The 21,723-nt window shown below is 35.9% G+C and overlaps 1 protein-coding gene across 11 annotated transcripts in view; it reads right to left on the bottom strand.

Moving 5' to 3' along the window:
- The window catches only part of RALGPS1 (Ral GEF with PH domain and SH3 binding motif 1), a 127,465-nt gene that overhangs the window by 48,392 nt on the left and 57,350 nt on the right, over window positions 1–21,723 (bottom strand). The window lies entirely within an intron of this gene.

Below are 21,723 nucleotides of genomic sequence, written 5' to 3'. Positions count from 1 at the left end.
TATGGCATAAGGCATGGACACTGCCATGACTTTGGCTTGGATAGAGTTCATTTTCTTTGTAGAGGCTGTTTTGGATTGTTGACGAAAATAGTGGCATACCAATGTTTGTTATTGCTGCAGAGCAGTGCTTACCCTGAGTCAAGGACTTTTCAGCTTGTCATACTGCTCTGCCAGTGAGGAGTCTGGGGGTGCACTGGAAGCTGGGAGGGGACACGGTGTCCCCAGCCAGGACCGGTGTCCCCAGCTGGCCAAAGGGATATTCCATACCATATAGTGTCATACTCAGCAATAAAAGCTGGGGTATAGGAGGAAGGGGGGACACTTGGAGTGACGGCATTTGTCTTCCCAATAAATCTTTACATGTGATGAGCCCTGCTTTCCTGGAAGTGGCTGAGTGTCTGCCTGCTGATTGGAAGTACTGAGTGAATTCCTTGCTTTGCTTGAACACGTAGCTTTTGTTTTTACCTGTTAAACTGTCTTTCTCTCAACCCATGAGTTCTTGTGCTTTTACTTCTCTAATTCTCTCCCCCATCCCACCTGGGGAGAGTGAGCAAGTGGGTGTGAGGTACTTAGCTGCCTGCTGGGGTTAAACCACAAGTCATAGGAAGGAACAAAATCCTAATGCACATTACTTCACCTTCTAGGGAAGCAGAATATGTAGTCTGCTAAGCCAGAGTTACAACAACACACTGTCATCTTTGACATGTCCTGGTTAAAACAGCTCTCTGAGACTAAGATCTGAGATTAGTGAGAGCAATCGCTGTATACATAAAGGAGACTTAGTGCTCTTCTGACTCTTCACGGAGCCATATGCCAGACAGCCATACCCAAACTAGATAATACAAGAAGGTGTAACTTCATTCACTCTTAACAAAGAAGTTTCACTTTTTTTTCCTAAAAAATACATAACTGTATGCTTAATCAGCAGGAAGTACGAAGTGCTTAAATTTGTAATCCTGTAACTTTGAAAAGAAGTTTGCAAGCAATTCATACAAAATTTACACAAACACATAGCCACTGCCAGTAGTGATAAATAATAATGAATACTGTCATACCAATTTACAGTGGAAGTCTTTTTATATAGTCTTCAGTATTCTCACTTCTACTGAAAGAACAAAGTGCAGATCAGATTCTGCAGGAAGCTGCGTATTTCAAAGGGGAAAGCACAGTTTATACAATGAACTTAAAGCAAAATATAACTAAGTTCTAGTACATTGACTAAATCAGTCTTTTTGCATCCTAAGACTTAATGACTCTGTATGAATTAAAAATAAGAAAAAAATATTTGTGCACAACAGTATATATAATTTGCTAAGACTCTGCTAAGCATTCCAGACTGTATTAAAGTGTAGGCCAATGGAGGCATCTCAAAGCAGCAGTCCTTAAAGTGATTTTTGTATATCGTGTAAGGAGAGCTGTCATCTAAAGGTGGGTACACATTACCTAGTTGTTTTTTTTAGTTGATACAAACATGGTCGAAACATATTTTGTAGCCACATATTAGTTTACCTGCTTAGAGACATGGCTCTACTAAAACCCACTCATATCAGCTCCTTTCTCTGGTTATTGATGTCACAAACTTCAGTTGGCAACAGATCGCATTTCATCATTGAAAAAAATCATTTAAAAGCAGAAGCAAACTAAGTAGAAATACTTGAATCTTCTGTTAGATCTGAAATAGAATCATTCTGAAACTGCACTCTAAAAAGCTTCTACTGAGGCAGAATCCATGGAAACAATAGCACATAGCACTTGTAATGCATGAGCCCTTGAGACACCTTCTTGTGAACCTGCAGCTTTTTACAACATTACAACTTAACATTCAATTCACCTATTCTCATGGTTCAGTAACAGCGCTGTCAGCATATACTTTCTGACACTTGCCACAAAAAGACATAGTACTCAATTCCTACGGATAACAGAAAAACATCTTAAAACATCACAGAACATAAACATTTTAGTTAATGTCAGAAGAACAGCTATAAATAGTGTCATAGAGGTCTGACCCAACATCCTTCTAAAACATCTCCCAGAAACACTTTCCCCCAAACTACAGAAGAAATCAAAACAAAACTAAAAAGCTCTAAAAGCCCAAACAATATTGCAGACCCAGAAACCTAACCTGACGTAAGTCTTGGTTGTACAGACTTTCTTGGGTGCAAATTCAACTGGTAGAAGAAAAAAAGTAGATTAAGGAGAGAAAGGTCTACATGAATTCTGCATGCATGTATTTGCTAGGGATTGGGCTAAGAAGTGTGCTGTATGTGTGCAAACTGCCTCTTCTATGAGGAATTACTAAGTGATCTGTAGAAGACAGTTATATTACTAACTAAATATTAAACACATATTACTTGTTTCAAATCAAAATCAGTACTTCCACTGAGTGATAACTTCACTCTTTCTGAACTAGATATCTCTATTTTTGAAAACATTCCCAGAATTTCCAAAACTAAAGTTCTATCGCAAAAATATTTATTTTCTTCTTCATACTATTACTAGTTCACATACATAATTCCTTTTCTAACCTCAGTTCACAAAGAAGGTAGCTGAGGTTAAAAGGCAGAAAAGAATAATAATGAGATAAATGTGTGTAAAAGTATGTCACATTTATAGATTCTCTAACATATTTTTATAGCAGCACAATGCGATTTTTTAAGAGAAGAATTAGAATCTCACCATTCCAATCTGGTTACATTTTATGCATGCTTTGTACTGGCACAAATAATAGGATAATTTAGGTCAAAAGAGACCTACCTCCAGAGCTCATCTAGTCCAATTTTATGCTCAAAGCAGCACTAAATTAAAGCTGAAAAACGCTATCAGCATTACCAAATGAAGCTTAGGGATGGAAACTGATTAACTTAATCCAGTGCTCCCAAACCATTCTAATAGTAATTTTTCTTTTTGCTTATATGCAGCTGTAATTTCCCACATGTGACTGGAAACTTGTGACTGCTGCCTCTTGCCCTTTTGCTGTGCTACTCTGAGAAGAATCTGGCCCGTTTTCTTTATAATCCTCCCCCCCAAACCATACACACAAGACAGCAAAATGCATTGTAAAAGAATGAATCGTACCCATAGAACAAGAGAACAGTCACTCACTTTGCTACCAAATAAAAATAGGAGACTAATAAACAGGAAATGCTATTGCAAAGAAGCAAATGTACTATCACGCTCTCATGTACAAAGCAGAAATTCACCATATGATTAATGGGTGAAATCTACAGCCATTTACATAAGTCTACAGATTCTTCTAAAGCATTAGAATTACCTGTTTAAAATAACTGGGAACAGAAAAATTACATGTAAAAATGTTGTGAACAACATCAAACAGAAAATTAAATTAGCTTCAGAAAACCTTTTCAAGAAACAAGAGGTAAGTCAACCTGAGAACTAAATATACCCTAACATTTCTGGCTTTTCAGTAGATCCATTATCACATGTAAGCAACCTATTCTGCCAACGTTCTGTGACTTTAGTAAGAGCACTACTGGTATCTTCTTGGTTGTTTACAGTAGGATTCCATTCCATCTTTCAAATTCAGCTGAGAACTTCCTCTGGAATTTATGATAAAATTTTGGCTGTGTTGCAATCTGTAATAACAGCACAGCAGTTCACTGCATTTCATAGCCATGTGCAGGACAGTCTTGACACAAAATCTGCCTGTGCAGCTTTGCATGGAGGGTGGGGCATGAAGCATTTAATCCTTTTCAAAAACAAACAGCTTTTCAGGAATATCTGCTCACTGTTTATGTAAGTGCTGAGCACAAAAGCACTGCAAGTTTATAGTTGTTACTCCAGACCAGAAAAAAAAAACAAAAAACATACAAAATATGGTTTTAGTTCCTTCTAAGTTAGCAAACAGCCCATCAAAAATACCTATTAAAGATTTCTGTGTAAGCTCATTACACTCATGTTACAAGTTACTATTGACTGTTCAAGTCTTGGGACTCAAATTCCTAGTACCTGATTTCCAAGAGGTCCCAGAGACTTCCTATTCAAGTGTGGTTTGTTCTTCCACCTCTGTTGAAGCTAGCCTGAAGCTCCTAATACCTAAAATCCCAGATTCTTTCTTTGAAAGAGCTAATAGGTGATCCTTATTTCCAAAGTTTTAGAGGAAGGGATAGTAAATATAGTACCTTTTGAAAGCAAGAATTGTTTACAGATTAAATATTTTTCATAAGTCAGTATTCAGAATATTCACTGTAAGACACCAATGCTTGGTTAGAAAACCAAGCATCACAGAAGTCTTTGCCTGCCTTGCTGCTATTTTTTGGCCCTGTAATATAGCTAAAAAGATAAACAGCATAGTCTTCTAGTCTCAGATGTCATTAACAAAACTCTCACTGACCTCAGTGATGCTGGAAGGGAAACCCTTTAAGAATGCAGTGAGAAAATGTTGTACAAAATGTACTGAGCCTGCTGTTAACGTGGCATTCAAATATACTGAATAGAATTCACTGCATGTGCTTCATTCACGGATAACTGCAGCTATTACACTACAGTTTCAAAAACATTATTTCAGCCTGTTTTTTCTTTAAAGGATTACTCAAACATTTAGGGTCAGCTAAAAGGCAGAATTTAACCTAAGCTATTCCTAAACTATTTTATGAGCTGCATAGGGAAGCTAGTGTTTCTTTGTTGTATACAATGAAAGGAACACTCTTTTAGAGTAGGAAAATAACTTATGCAGCATAAAAACCTGCCTTATTTCCATATCAGATTTTCCATAATCTTTTTTAAGCATGTATATAATCAATGACTTATTTTCCCCACGTTTTCTTGCCCTGCCTTGAAAAGAACACTTACAGTTTCAAAATAATAGTTAGCTGGCTCGGTTACACTCTTACAGCCTCAGCACATTACATTTTCTCAATAAATTCCAGCTATTAAAACAACAGAAAATGTGACTATGCTAGTCAAGCAGAATTTTCTCAAAGGGAAGGAAGGCCATTATAACAATTTGCATGGAGCATGTCTAAGCAACACACTCTTCCCTGAGAGAAATTTCATATGCTTGCATTAATTAGTGATAAAAGTTACATCTTTGGAAGTGTTTTAAGTCTGTTCGGTGAAAACAAATTATTTTCATGTCATCTCCTAGTAGTAAGTAAGCCTCAGATGCAAAAAAGTATGGAAGATCGTAAAGATCCTATTTGCTCAGTGCCTCTATGCTGTGCCATGGCTTATGGCAACTTGGTTCATGGCTACTTTTTGAGCAAGCCTGTTGCTATTCTCATTCATATCAAGGGTACAAACACCTTCTAGCACTAGTAAGTATTTCTTGAGGACAAACAGTATTTTTGCAAGACAATATACAGATGAGGACTGATGAGATACAAGAGCAAAAGAAAGAACTGGGGGTGGCGGGGGGGGGGATGGGGGTGTGGTGTCAGCACAGGTCCTTTAAGTTGCAAAGAAAAGTGTCAGGAAAATGGGCTTTCTATGGGTAGTGACGTGCAGGATGTCAGAAATCAAACTGATGGATGCCAATAATAAATTAAACTGAGTGTAGTGTGCTAGAATGTAATATCATTTTTTTTTTAAATATACATTAAGCTACACCTGTTCAATGGTGTAGCTTAATGTATATTTAATGTATATGTATATTCCCTCTCCTGCCTTTTAAAATAAAAAGGACTAGTTTTTATTTTTATTTTTTTAAAGAGTTACCAGCCTTCATCTGTGCAATGGCAATGTGAACTTTTGCATAATATATATATATATATGTATATATATATATATGATGTGATGACTGAACAGATGAATTGATGAGAATCAATCTACTTTGCTCAGAGGAAACACAAAATTCCACTCAGCAAAAGACTTCAAGACTTGCCTTCCAAAGGAAAGACTCAGATGTGCCATATGCCAAAGAAAATACACAGCACTAGCTTTCGAAACCTTGGCTTATATTTGTGCTACTGTGCACAGAAAAAGCTCTCTAAGATGTGAAGCCATCAGGATATTTTCCAGAGGGTGAGCTCATGGACAGCTGCTTCCACAGGCAAAACATTTTCCAGTGATCAGTGATGCTCCATTGTCACAAAAAACAATTTTGCAGCTGGTTATTTTACGTGGACAATACAGTATTCATCAGTTTATGATATCATGGAAATAACAACACAGGTTAAGGAAAAGCATGGCCCAGTAATCCATTATTAAATTACTCATTGGAAATTACATTGTGCAAAGGGGAGTGATTTTTTTTATTATTATTTTTTTAATTGGTGAATAGAACTGTAGTACCTAGCTCTTAATTTTTACTGTAGAAGTAAAAAGAAGCAGTAATATTACCAACAGGGAAGCTGAAGTACAACCTAAAGGTCAATTTGAAATGTAGTAGCCAGTGCCAGCCAGATCATGCATTTTGAGTCCTCCATCCACTAGACAACAACTTTCCAAGTTTTATTGTAAAAGTATTTATGGGAACTGCAGTATTCAGCAGGATACAGAACCCAAGCCTATATATTCATTTTTTTTCATTCACCCTTAAGCTTCTCCTATTATTTTTTTTACTCAAGGCTTCCAAGAAAGAGAAAATGAAAATAACACTGAGGTGGACAATTAATATGGATACTTTGGAGATGCATCTAAGTCCAAAGGATACTAACAACATGCTCTTGAGAAACGCAATCCAAAACCTCCTGAAATCAGTGGTTATTCAGCTTCACCCAATTGGGGTGAAGCTCAGAACATGTATATAAGCATTAAAACTTGCATGGACATTAAATTTTAAATGCTGTGTAATGTGTTCCTTGTTGAGTGACATAACATGCTATGAATAACAGAATACTTTCAATCAAATCACATGGACAAAGTTATACCAATGAGAAAGCTGGTGTGGTATTATTTCAAACCCCTGTAGCAGAAACAAATGGCAATCTGTTTTTTTCAGGTATTTGTCTTATCCCAAATAATCCCAAAAATCTGGGTTTAAATTTTCTGTTTTGCCACATATTTCTCTGACCTGAGTAAGTTACCGTTGTCCTCTATTTTCCATGAGTTCAGCAGGAAACACATTTTCTTCTGTCAGAAAGACCTCATGAAGATAAATGTTATGACCATGGTACCTTAACACTTAACAAAAGTGGGGTTTCAATTCCTTACAGAATATATATAAGGAGTTCACAGAAGTAGTAGCATTTATTCTTAACAATCCAGAAATTCAAAACTGTTTTGTGGATTTATGAAAATTTGCAGGCACAGAGTGTAATCCAAAATTCACAGTACCTAAATTTGTACAAACACGCACTATTGCAAAACTGAGAGTAAAAAAAATAATCAGTGCAGATAAAAAAAATATTGGTAACTTGTATCATTCTCAATTATAAGGCTGTCCTGTGAAATAGCAAAGCTAGTAAATCCAAAATAAAGTGTATAATGAACACCACACTGTATGCTTTACCTATACTTCAGTGCATAGTGCCTGACTAAGGGTCTGTGCAATTCTGCAAATACAAGTAAGTTATGAAACAGTTGCCGTTCAGCATTTTTGTTAGTCATACATTCACTACTTTGCATCGAAGAACAACTAGCTGATGAAGTATTTCAGATTAGCCTGGAGACTTCAATTTGTTATATTTACTTAACACTTTAAGTGCTATAATAATCTTCAGCATTTTAAATTATACCATTACTGTGACAACTACAAACACATGCTATAAAAGGAGAACAAAAGCTAAATGTTTTAACAGACAAATTTAGCTCTCTACGTATCATCATGTACGCTTTCTAAAGACATCCACAGTCCAGAACCCCCTGAATACACACATGCTGTGGTTTAACATGTACGTCTAGGTATAGTATTAGTTGTAGTACAGGAAGCGATGTCTACAAGACACGCAGTTAACTAGCACACATAACAGAAGGAAACCATGGAATGCCATTATTTTCCTTTTCTCTCCCCCAAAGTTGCATAACACCATTGATTTGATAGGAAAACCAGAAGAGACAAAAATGTTTTTCCAATTTCTCGTCAGTCATATTTAAGAAAGCCTTTTCCCACATACACTAGTGAGCTTTTACCATACTAAAGAAAGCAGAGGACAGACAGAAAGCTACTTATCAATTAACTAACTGGTCAGAAAGCTCAAATCACTTCAGTCAGCAGTCTGTAAAACCAATGGACACCATTCTTAGGAGATTTGCTCATAGTCAGAGAAAATACTACAGTTTTGTGGTTTTGTTGGTTTCACAAAATTTGGACCTTTTCCACAGACTAAGGGCTGGAATATTTTTTCTACTGAACCAAAGGTATATGCTGGTTAGCCTTGGTAGGACTTAGAATACTTTAAGAACAACTAATCATGAATCTTTGCCAAGGCAACAACACATGATTTGTAATAGATATCGCCAGTCCAGTGGCCAAACGAATGGGATCACTTCTATCCGATGACAGCTAGCCAGAATATAGCATCAGTACCACTCACATATACCACTGCAGATTATGAGACCGAGTCAAAAGGACAAAATATTTTTTCAATAATATGATTTCTATTATTTTTACTTAAACAGTTCCAAATTTCAAAATGTTCCCAAGAAACACTGTCTTTGGTATTTATATATTTAACTACTCCTTACAACGTATCACATGCTTTTGCTGCAATTCATGAACCCTGTCCAGAATATTTTCCATTTTAGATCTCATGTTAGAAAAATCTCTACGATGTTAAAACTAACCCAAAGTAGGTTCAGATTTACATACTGCAACACCGTACACTTGACTCATCTATGACATATATCGTCACCTTTGAGCTCAAATACATTTGCTTTGTTACTTAAACTTTTCATTTTTTTTGTACATTGATGAAAATCTCATCTCTCCTTGTCACTGTATACATTTTTTACATGTGTCTCTGCTGTATTTACACTGCCATTCTATGCAGACAGCAAAGACTTTTTTCAACAAATCATTTTCAACTCTCCAAACAATATTTTTAGGATGGCTCACCTTCACTTTTTTCACTCAAAGATCTGTTTGTTGCAACTATGCAGAAAACAGCTGACTTTTTCTGATGTGTCTGAGAAATACTTAGGGGAAACTTACAGTCCTTAATTAAAACAAAAACAATTTATTCGTAATTTAAGTTCATTTTAGATTTCTGCTTAGAAAATATATTGCGCTATTCCATTATTATTATTTTTTTGCCATCTTTAGGACTCCCCTGTCACTCACTGCAACCACAGTGAGACAGTTCAGGTAATTATTAATAATCACCTAACCTTCTGGTAATTATGCATCTCTGGGCTGCTATCACAAACTTTGCCCTACCACATTCTTTCCATGGAGTCTACTGTATTCACAAAAGAATTTTAGCTAAATTAAAAGACACACAAGAGAAGGTCCTTATCTCTTCTCCTGTATAGACTTATTATAATATCACACATAAATAACGATTTTCTTTAAGTGACAAATACTTCAATTATTGAACAGAAAAACAGCATGCATTATAACACTTATGGGAGCAACAAGAAAATTAGTTTCCTATAATAAAGCTATGAATTAATTTCTTCAGAACTTCTGAAGTCATTAAAGTGTGAGTTAACTGGGAAATTCAACAGTTCCCAGTTAAGTTGCCAAAGCTTCCTTGTTCTATTTATCCAGTACTATACTAAACAGCACTGTGCCAAGGACCAAGAGAAAATTACCCAATCCTGTAATTTTTCTACTCATCCATTTCATGAATAATGTACCTATAACCATGAGTTGTAGGGTTTATGGTTAAAAACAGCTAATTTTAAAGACTGAATTGGTTTCTTTCAATCCAAGAAAAGGTTAAAATTATTTAAGATACTGTACCCTACGTAAGCCTCTTCCAGAGACAGTAATATCGTCTCTGAAATATGCCCATACTTTCTACAGAAATTACAGAAAGAATCCTCTAATGAATCAGTCAAAAGTTATCAAAAAGTAATCACTACATTTGTCTTTGCTTTTTTCCACCATTTCCTCATCACACAGCCCTATTTAACTTGTGGAGAATGATATTCAAATAATGTGAAAAATCAGGAAAAATCCACAAGATATGCTGCTCTAACACAATAAAAATGCAAATACTTATTGCTATGGCAACACCACAGATTTGTTCAATGTCAAGAAGAGTAGAGAACTCCACACCATAGATTTCAATACATGCCTCATCTTCCAGAAGCAATTTTCATTAAAATTAAAGAAATGTATGTGTATATGAGTCCGGAGATCCCATCAGAGAAGTTGGTGGTAATTGTCTTAATATCAAACACACAAAAATCAAACAGTCCACTTCTGTCATGAGTGCAGCAGAAAAAAAATACAATACTTGACCAACTTAAAATATTACAGGAGTATTTATACTTTTTTTTTCTTACAATACATTTTTACTGATTTCTACCACCTACTTTAATTTCATTCACACAGTAAAAACAGATAACATATGTCCACTCACTAAAAATTTTGAATCAACAAACAAAACCGCTTTAATTAAATTTGGCAGTTTCTTCAATCTTCAGTGGCCCTGGAGAGTCCACATATTAAAACCCACAGATGCATGAAAATGCCTTGAGAAGTCACTAGAAACTTCTGAAGTAGATTTTGGAAATAGAAAACACACTATCATATTTAAATCAATCAGAGAAACTATATTAATCACAGATTAATTATGTTTAAAATTACCTGCCTCGTTCGAAACTACTGACCACAAGCATTCCAGAAATTGTCAGATTCTTTTTCTCATTTATAAAGCATATTTAAAGAGCTTGTTAGTACATGGCCAAAGTATTGAATGGTACAAGGGTAATTTATGAATAAACATCTGTGGAACACAGTCATCTGTGACATAAATAAATAAATAAACAATTCAGAGACTTTGTCCTTGTAGATTCTCTCTGTGTTACTGTGACTTAATACCTAAATTTAGGACCTTAAAGAAGCATTTCAAATACTTTGGGTTATTATCAAACCTCTTCTCCAAACCGCTCAAGCTTCAGGATAGCTGCTAAGTAGAATTCAACAAGCAAAACTACAGGTTTTTTAAAAAATATCACTGCCTCCAGTAGAGTTCACAGAAACATTTAACTAAAAATTAACACACAGAAAGACTACCGAAACATCTAAAAACATCACACTCCATATAGATATCAGCTTAAATGATATAAAGAAAATAAAAAAAACAAGACACATGAGATGATCAAAATGTACTGTAAGTATTTGTTATAATTCCCGTGTCACTGCAAAATTATGCAAGCAAAATTACCAAAGAAAGTTTTGGATGATACTGACATTCTCTTGGATAAAGAAGTACAGAACATGTCTGAGCATACCCAGAACTCCAGAAAAACCTTAATGCCAATATTTACAAACCCACTAATGCAATGTTCATTCTGAAGACTGGGGAACATCTTTATGACTGTACTAGAAAACAAAGAAGTGTTAAATAGCTGTAGATTATTTTTGTACACGTCTTCAAGAAATATGTAGATTTAGAACTTTGTAGCATGGTTTAGTGGTGAACTTTAGTACTAGGATAAAGTTTGGACTAGATAATCTTAGAAGTCTTTTCAAACCTGAAGGATTCTATTCTATGATTATGACTCTGGGCTTTTTTACACCTGGAAAGCATAGAAAAACTATGTTGGAATATGTACTCTGGAACAGAAACTCTATTACAGGCCCGGAATTCCTCAAAAATGATGACATCCAAAATACTTATTTAAGCTTTCAGTAGAGACAGCATTCATCAAGATAAAACTTAGGAATTTTTCCACCAAATGCACTTCACAGGTTCAAAACCAGTGTTGATATATCGCATATACATAGCATTAACTCTAATATACAATTCTAACTCAAAACCAAAACAAGCAAAACCAAGAATACAAATAATTCAATAGCCTTAGTGAACATTCTGAAAATTATTTTACTTCATGAAAAACAATAATGTTGTTATACACTCTTAGGAAAACAAAGAAGTATAAATAATTGTCACCTTTGTTACTTCTGTCAGAACACAAGCTAGAATCACTTTATAACCATATTTTAAAAAGACAATACTTCCACAAACTATTAAAAGATTTGACCCTCACCTCAGAGATGCACTGTGAGAGGACAAGAAACAACTGAAATAAATTGCAACAATGGAAATCCCAACTGGGGTGGTGTGTGTGTGCGTAAGAAAAAATAATTTCTGTTAGAGGAGTAAAGCACTACAACACTGCACAGAAAGGTTGTGAACTTCCATTTCTGGATATTTTCAAAACAGCTGGACAAGGTCCTCAGTATCCTAACCTAATTTTAAGTAAGCCCAACTTCGAGTAGGAGGTTGAAGCAGATAACCTCCAGACAGCCCTTTTTCTATGTGCATTTTTCCCCATTCTGTAGTAACTTGGTGATGTGGCTGTGGAACTGCCCTGCGAATGGTACCTATATGCATGATGACAGAAACCTGGCTAGAGAACAGCAGTTGTGACAGATATTGCAGCAGACTGTGCCCTAAGATAAAATATCTGTGCTTATTATTTTAAATTCATTAACAGATTTTGAGATCACTGATCATCAAGCATTGCACACATATGCTCATAGTCATGAGTCCACTTGGAGACCAGTAACAAGTAGAGTACCCCAGGGGTCAGTACAGGGTCCAGTCATATTTAAAATCTTCATTAATGATCTGGATGATAGGGCATAGTGAACCCTCAGTAAATTCGCAGATGACATGAATCTGGGGGAAGTGTCTGACTCACCAAAGGGCCACGCAGTCATCCAGAGGGACCTCAACAGGTTGGAGAAATGGCCTGACAAAATCTCATGAAGTTCAACAAGAAGCTGAGTTAGCAATGTGCCTTTGCTGCTAAGAAAGTTAATGGTATTCTTAGCTGCATTGAGCAAAGTATCACCAGCACATCAAGAGAGGTGATCCTTCTCCTCTGCTCAGCACTGGTGGGGCCACACCTGGAGTGCAGTGGCCAGCTCTGGGTGCCCCAGTACAACAGAGTCATGGACATATTGCAGGGAGTCCAGCAAAGGGCCACAAAATTGATGAAAAGACTAGAGAATCTCTGCTATGAGGAAAGGCAGAGAGAGTTGGGAATGTTCAGCCTGGAGAAGAGGAGGCTCAGGAGGGATATTGACAATGCCCATAAATACCTGAAGGGAAGGTGCAAAAGAGGAATAGAGCCAGGCTCTTTCCAGAGGTACCCAGAGCCAGGACAAGAGGCAACGGGCACAAACTGGAACATAGAAGGGTCTGTCCGAAAATCAGAAAGCACTGCTTTACTGTGCGGGTGATGGAGTACTAGAACCAGTTGCCTGGAGAGGTTTTGGAGCATCCTTCCTTGAAGATCTTCAAAAGCTGTCTGGATGTGGTCAGTGACAACCTGTTCCAGGTCATCCTGCCTGAACAGGGAATTGAACCAGATGGCTACCAGAAATATCTTCCAACTTTAACCATTCCATGATACTGTGGTATAATATACCTTTGCAGAAAAGGATGCAGCTGCTCTTCCAATATTTGTCGTTATTTATTTGACAACTCATAACACAATTGGGGTTGGTGGTGGTGTCTTTATATGTCTTTCTGAATCACACTCCACAGAACAATGGCACATAGATTACTATGATGCCCTCTCATCACAATGTGGCTGAGGTGACCATGGCAGCATTGTGAAGACATGGACTACAACACACAGATAATGGTTCCATCTCAGTATTCCCCCATACTTCACATTTTAGTACAAGATATAGGCAAAACTTTAGGTGCAAATACAGATTTCAATTAAAAAAATACACTGATATGACTAGAAGGAATGCTTTGTTTTGGTTGCAGAGAAAACTATTACTCACAGATGAATGAAACGATGGGTTATTTGTTTTCTTTGATGTTAATAGCCAGGTTAAACTGTTTCCAGAAAATTTGTGTGCACACAACTGGAAATGTGTAGATTGCTACAGTTTACTCAGGCATGTTGATACATTATTTGGTTTAGGCAACTCCAGATAATTTTGGAAGTATTCTAAGTATAAAAAGCAGAGCTGGCTATGGATAAAACACACTTAAAGTGCTGCTCATTCTATCCCTATTTTAGAAACTTCTGCAAAGTTTGTGTTAATGAAATACACAAGAAGGCATGTATGGTGGTTTTACTCAGCTGGGCATCTGAGCTCCACCACAATCACTCTCTCACTTCCCCTCCTCAACGGGAAAGGGAAAGAGAATATAATTAAAAGGGCTCAACGGTTGAGATAAGGACAGGGCAAAAACAATTATCCTCATGGGCAAAACAGACTCAGCATAGGGAGATTAATGTAATTTATTACCTATTAATAACAAGCTTGAGCAGTGAGAAACAAACAAACAAAAACCAACAAAAAACTAAAAACACCTTCTCCCTATCCATCTTCTTCCACCTCCTCTCCCCCGAGTGGCGCAGAGGAACAGGGGTTGCAGTCAGTCTATAGCACTTCCATCTCTGCAGCTCCTTCAGTCACTCTCTTCCCCTGTTCCAGCAAGGGGTCCCTCCCATGCAATAGTCTTGCCTGAGCTGATCCTATGTGGGCTTCCCACAAGCAGCAGCTCTTCAAGAACTGTTCCAATATGGGTTCTTACCACAGGGTCCATCTGTCAGGAGCAAACTGAAACAACATGAGCAGCTTCTGGATTTTTTTCAAAGAGACCACCCCTGCAGCCCCCTGCTACCAAAACCTTGCCACGTAAACTCAATATAGCATGAAGTCAGGTTAAATGAACTTTCTTCAATATGTCTTTTTTTTTGTCCTTTGTCCTGTGTACATGCACACCATGAATAATCTCTTTGCTCCTGCTCTCCGACCAGGTGAGTGATAACGCTGTACATATTTTTCCTAATTTTAGATGTTTCTGGTATCTAATTAGAAGATGTTCTGGAAGGAACAAAAACACCTAAAAAGTTCATGTCTGCACTCATTGATTTTCCCTTATTCTGTACACCTGTTAAGAGTCCAGATTTGTCAGGAAGAACAGCTGTAACCCTCTTCGGTGATTTAATCAATCCAATGCAAAACAGTACTAAGAATCTGATAAGCAAGATAGAGAGATGAGTGGGAATCATAAAGAGAGAAAATGAATAAACTCTAGGTGTTCCTCATGAATACAACATTTGCTCAACTGACAAAGAATAGAGTATTTCACTAGCGGATCCTAAAATTGTAATCCTTGCTAAATACAAGGATTAACTTAATAATAACTTAAGAGTTAATAACTAAATTAATAATAGTTCTTAGTCAGGATTTAAGACAATTTCTTCTTTCTATTGTTCTTCTGAATTTGGAATGCGACTGCTACAGAAAATGACACGGCTGCATTTCTTTTAGTTGAAAACAGCTAGATAGGTTTCAATATATTATCTAGAAATAATATTATCTAGAAAGTAGAGAAAACTTTGTCAACTTAGGTAATTGCTATACTTTTTTCAGTAATAGTAAGTTGAAAAATGCTATCTGTAAAATGTACATTTAGACAAAACTGCAGGTATGGTGTGGGACATTGTTTTAGCATATGCATGTAAAACACATACACAGTACAAGAAAAAAATCTCTTACCAGTTAAATTAATTTTACTTTTGATGTGCACATCAAAAATGAATGAAATCTTTTCACAAAAATTATGGAAACAGCACTAAAATAAATCTAAGTTGGAAAGGAAATAGTAGTCTACCTCGTCTGCCCTAGAAATCTGCATTAGTCAGTCAAAATCCAGCCTCGCAAAAAAAACTTCCCTCTCAATTTTATGTATCAAAGAATAAGAAATCTTATAATAAAGTGCATTAGTATTGTTACAGAAAAGCAGTAATCAGTATCAATAAAAACCAACATTTAACAGACTTGCATAAACAAAAAAGAGATGCATAAAATCATTAAAACATTTTTCCTAGACAGCTATCTTGAGCTTCTCACTTAGGTGGTTCATCAAATGTACTTGTTTCTAGTCTTACCATAGTCACACACAATGCATCTAGACCTTACTTAGTTCCTTAGTTAGAATTCTCTCATAAATGACAGCAATAGGAAATGAGGAAATATTCATAAAGCCATCTGATAGTTAAGCTTCTAGCCCACATCTGTTTCAAACAGCCATTAGCATGAAAAGATCTGTTTGCCTTGCCTTTGATTAACTCTATAGTTTATGTATTTTTACTAAGTAAATCATGGTCTTAATAAAACTCTATTAAGATTTAAACAAACACAAGGATCTTTCTGGGACATGTAACAGCTTGCTTCCCTTCTACCAAGCATTTTTGCTACTGTAACAACCTGCCTGCATTTGTACATTGTACTGCACATTAACAATTACTCTGAGATTTTCAGAAGAATCAATGATCCTTGTGGGCCCCTTCCAACTCTGATATTCTATAATTCTATGATTTTATGCTAGATGCTATACTGCACCATCATGATATGTTAAAAAAAATAAAGATTACAATAAACAAACCAAAGTGAAAAGAAATACAAGGCAGATGACTGAAGAGTCACTGAAGTTATAAAACAACAAAAAAAAACAGACCTTTTTTAACCGGACTTAACTCTGAGAAAGGTGGTAAACTAGAAGTTGAAAACATGCTAGTTCCTGGATGAGTTCAGAAAGAATCAGTCCTTCCTTTGGTCCAAGAGTGTGCCAATGGTCTGTTCCTTGTTATAGCTCTACCCACAAATGTGATTGTATAATGTTTACGTTTTTCTTTCTCAGTCATGTCTATTTTGTGTCCTCTGAGTCATAAGAACGGGATTAAGAACATATGCAAAGCACAATGTAAGTGCAAGCATCTCAAGTTGTTCAAGGTAACTCTGCAATTGTTATTTAATAGCAGTTAATATGTAGGAGAAAGAATAAGCTTGGAGCTGTTTTTTTTCCACCAAATAACAACTTAGTAAAAAAAAGTCTGGTTTTGGTGGTCTTCCAAAGCTGTTTATGGATTGAATGCAATTCACTGAACAGTTTGGGATGATTTTTTTTTTTTTTGCCTGAGCTTAATTTGCTAATCAGAAGAGTAATAATCGTTTGCTTCTTTTATCAAAAAGCTCAACACTGAAACGTTTGCTTCAGACAGAGTACTCTGAATACTTAAACCACTAACCTGCAGTTCATTTTTCGTATTTAACATTGTTCTATATTGTTTAGAGGATTTTTTGTTTGTTTTTCAGAAAAAAAGGAGGAGGATTTTTATGGAAGAAGATACATCACTAACAAAATTGCCAATGCTTTAAATTGCCATGGTATTACTTCTGTAGTGTTACAAATATAGACTAGCCTTTTCAAACTTTATTAACTTTCCCACAACACTGGTTTCTGAGATCTACCATGGAAGCATTTATTTGTATAGAGTCCTTTACTGCAGAGATTTTAAACAAATGGGCAGCATCAATCCTGTTAGGAATACAAAGAAAATAACAGTGACTCAATATGACAAGCATTTTCTACTAATGCCTGGCAGAGACAGCTGGAAATATTAGAGCTCTTGCATTAAGTGACACAACATTGCAATGTAGTTAAAAATACACTGGTTTTAAAGGAAATGAAAGTAACACAATGTCAATGATTTTTTTCAGTTTGACAGCTGATTTAAAGTGCTTCAGAGAAAACTCAAAATTCCTGAAAGACATTCACTCTTTTTGACGTACCAGATCCTCAACTAAGCAGTATAACATCATGTTGCATCTCATGCAAACAAAAATTGTTGTTGACCTATATAAAGTTTTGCCATTCTCTACTCAAGCACACTGATGACCTCAGAAAAAAATGTTTCAGAAGCAGGGCTGCTAATCCAAAAGGCCACTCAAAAGTGTCTGTAAATATTTGAGACTTCTCAGAAAGTCAGTATTATGTGAAACACTAAAAAACACAAAAACCAACAAAAACCCCACCACCTCAATGAGCTCACTTTCTGCATTTAAAGAAATATTATCATTACTTCAAACTTAGCAACCCCAAAACTAAAAGGACATAAGGCCATAGTACTTCCTGAATAACCTCATCCTTGTGGATCACTGAAGTTAAACATTCCACATTTGTTACTGTAGCAACACAGCCTAACACAGAAAACCAGACAAATAAGCACACTAGAAATCAAACAACTTTCAAATAAGATTCCAGTATGTGAAAGGAAATGTTACCAGTAGTTCAGGTGGAGTTTTGTTCAAGAATTTATGTCCAAAATAGCCTCTGACTGGTGTGAATAATTCCTGTACCCTCTGAAACAGTCTAAAAATGCTGAAGCTGGCAGAAATTCCCAAAGCTTTCCTTCAGAACACAATCAGATTTTCTCAAGAGTACTATAGAATTTTCTCGTTTCTCCCTCTCCCCTACCCATTTCCTTATGTTCTTCCCATGAATCATGACAAACAAATTATAAAAAATTAATATTGTAATAGTGATTCTTTTCAACATTTTAAAACACATTACCCCATGTCAGAAAGCAGAGAACGCTACGGAAAACAAACATAGGAAAAGGCAAAGGTACAGTAGCTGTTTTTGAGATTCAGGTTCCTTTCACCAATAAGCTGTGGTTTAGGGACTTCCTGAGAAAGATCTTGTAGAAAGATTTCTGTGTTTAAGTCTGGGTGGCATTTCTTCTCTGAATCTGTCTGTTCACCTTTTCCTTCTATTCCTCCCTGTGCGTTTTTTTTTCTCTTCAGTTTTTGGTTTTGAAAGATCATGAGGCAAATGAATTCAGCAATTCAACTGCACGCTGTTTGAAAAAGTAATTAGTTTGACTGATTTTCCAAAGTTTGCCTTAAGATTCCAACATTCTTATCTATTTTGCTTACCTTGAGCTAGTAATTGCTGACCTAAGGTTAATTTCCTATGATCAGCTGTTTCATAGTATTTTCTCAAGTTCTCAAAGCCAAGTCTAACATTAGACCACTCCTTGCTGAATTACTCTGATGCAGAAAAAAAATCAGATTTCACAGCCAGAAATAACTGGGACCTCCCAGTATTAGTAGAATGTGCAATTCTGCAATCTTGGATTTGAATGGAAGTTGATCTCTGAGATTCTCAGTAGGAAAAACACATGGAACAACTACGAAGTGTGTTGAAAATTATTTCATGAAGCCTAAAGCCCTCAACAAAAGCAACAAACTCTAACTCATAATTATTACAAAACCAAGGAAAGGGCATTCCCATTTGGTCCAAGCAGAATGCCCACACAAAGGCTAATCCCATTTTTCTCCTCTATGCTTCCCAAAGGGCAAGCACCAAGTGCTGTACCAAATAATTCAGATATTCTATAAACACTGGGCACATCCAAATAAAAGCTACCTGTCACCTAGCAAGAGGGCATGTCTTTATTTTTTCCTCAGCAAACAAACTGTAACACTCTGAAGAAATAAGGCTTTGCCATACACAATTTTGAATGATCCACATATAAAACTTTCTGGGAACAGTCTATTCAGACTGTTTTAAAATAAGAAAAAGTACTCAACACTTAATCAAAAGGTTGATCTGTGTAATATTGCGCTTTTTTAAAATTCAGAAATGAGGGTGATCAAATAAAAAGGTCTAGTTATTTTTAATCTTTCAAGTCTTTTTTATTAATAACATGTTTTTCTGTAAGAGAACATTAATGACTTAAGAACACACAAGAGAAGTCTTTAACCCAATGAAAGAGACTGACTAAATTCCCAGGCATTTAATTACACTTTTTAAATTACCCTAAAAAAAAAATCAATGAAACTTAAGCATATGCTAATGAACTTAAAAATGGTTATGGATAATATATGAATATGGTCCTAAATAAAATTTTTGAGAAATTCTGAAACATATTCTTGGGAAAGATTTCACTTACAAGAATTTTTCTGTTCTGGGATAACAGCAAGTTTAAACATGTATTTTTCTAAAAAAGCAAAGAACTGAAAGCATTCATTTTAGATTAAAATTAAATATTTGACTCAGTAGTAATCAAGGTAGACACTTAACTTTTCTGTTTCTGTAAACAACCAGGAATTTGGAAATTGATCATTGCAAAAACTAGACACCTTCATAACTTGGCAAACACTCATGACAACCACAATTTACCTCACCTGTTCCCGTCCTCAAGAAGCTATTTGCAGCTTTACACATTGGAAATGAGAGAGGGGGAATCATAGGCAAGCTGAAAGATTTTTTTTTTGGCTATATATGTCAAAAATGAACAGAATATTCACATTGCAATTCAATTAAAACTGTTTTTTTGTTTGTTGTTTTGTTGTTGTTGTTGTTGTTGTTGTTTTGTTTGTTTTTCCCCCTATATAAAATCAATGCATTGGAAAAGCTCTAAAATGCTTGAATTTCAAGTAAATAGAACACACTACTTAAATGCACTAAAATGGCAACTTCAGTCCCTGCTTGTATGTCTATGGCAAGAGAAATAAGTAAACTTTCAATTTACACTACAGAAAAATGATATGATAATGACAGTAACTAATGAGAGGCGCTAATATTCTCTGCAGGTAACACAGGCCACACACTAAGCGTACAAGAAACAATTACAATTACAAGAAAGGGGGGAAACCCTAAAAGCATATGGAATTACTAGTGTAATAGATTTAAAGCTGCTTATTTGTCCTTTGACTAATTTCAGTATTCTCATATTCTTTTCATCAGTTTCTTTAGAGCCCAAAGATCCTTAGAAGTGCTTAGAAAACTATACGCAAATAAATTACTGGACCGCATTATAGGTTTCTAAAGGTGACTGACATACAATTACAGTGAACTGTTTGGTTTGTTAAGCAGCTGGTAAAAAGGTAGTTTAAAATGAACTTTGCTCTGTGAAGTTTCACTTTTAATTTTGCTAATTTCTTAGCAAGATTCCTAGCAAGTTTTAAGTACGCTGTAAAGATGAATTTTACATTAATTCAAAAAAATCTTTTTAAAAACAGAGGTAATAGCTAATGACCAGAAATATTCTGCACATAGAAAGTTCTGTGACAGCAAATTTTTAGAAAGGTTCAGCAGAATAACACCTCATAGCAATCAAATGAGAAACATGCTTTAGACTGACTACCAGAAGTATCAGGCAAGCATTAAAAAATGCACTGGCGTTCACCCACATTATGGATTCTCAATCTGCATTAGATTATTATAAATGTTAGCTTGAATTCAGACAATTTTACATTTCTTTTTGTCTGAGAATATACTGCTTCCTGATAGAAATGACCTAGGAAGTGCTAATAAATAAATAAAATCAGTGGTACTCTGAATAAAGCACCTTTGCTGTATTCGTCAGCATCAAAGAAGACCCGTCAGTAAAAAAAAAAAAAAAAACTAGCAGAGGCTCCTTCAATGTCCGGATGAAAAATATTCCTTCTTCCATCAGAGATCGCGTTGTAAAAAAGCCTTATGAGCAGGAAGTAGCCACCCCCACTCCGACATTTTGGGGACGAATCCTATAGTTACACACTCAACATCTGATTTGACCTAAAAACGAAACCACACTCAAACACGGTCTCTAGAATTTCTTCCTAACTCTAAAGATTAACTGTTTTACACAACATAAAAATAACTTCCATTTTGGACTATCACTGATCATTCAATCAACGGCAACAACACAACAGTTTAGCCGGGTCTAGCTTTTACACGTTTTTAGCACTGTGAACAAGAACTCGTGACTCACGGTTAAGGAGTTTCAGTTACAGAAACAGATTTAAAAAACCGCACGCAAATATAACAAACAGCGTAACCCATGTCTGCCCCGCGCGAGACGCCCCATGCGGTCCGGCCCTTGCTGCAGCAGAGCTGA

The sequence above is a fragment of the Oxyura jamaicensis genome, chromosome 17 (genome assembly GCF_011077185.1).
Source record: "Oxyura jamaicensis isolate SHBP4307 breed ruddy duck chromosome 17, BPBGC_Ojam_1.0, whole genome shotgun sequence".
Taxonomy (NCBI): domain Eukaryota; kingdom Metazoa; phylum Chordata; class Aves; order Anseriformes; family Anatidae; genus Oxyura; species Oxyura jamaicensis.
Note: the sequence above shows the minus strand (reverse complement) of the source record. Positions and strands in the feature narration are given on the sequence as shown.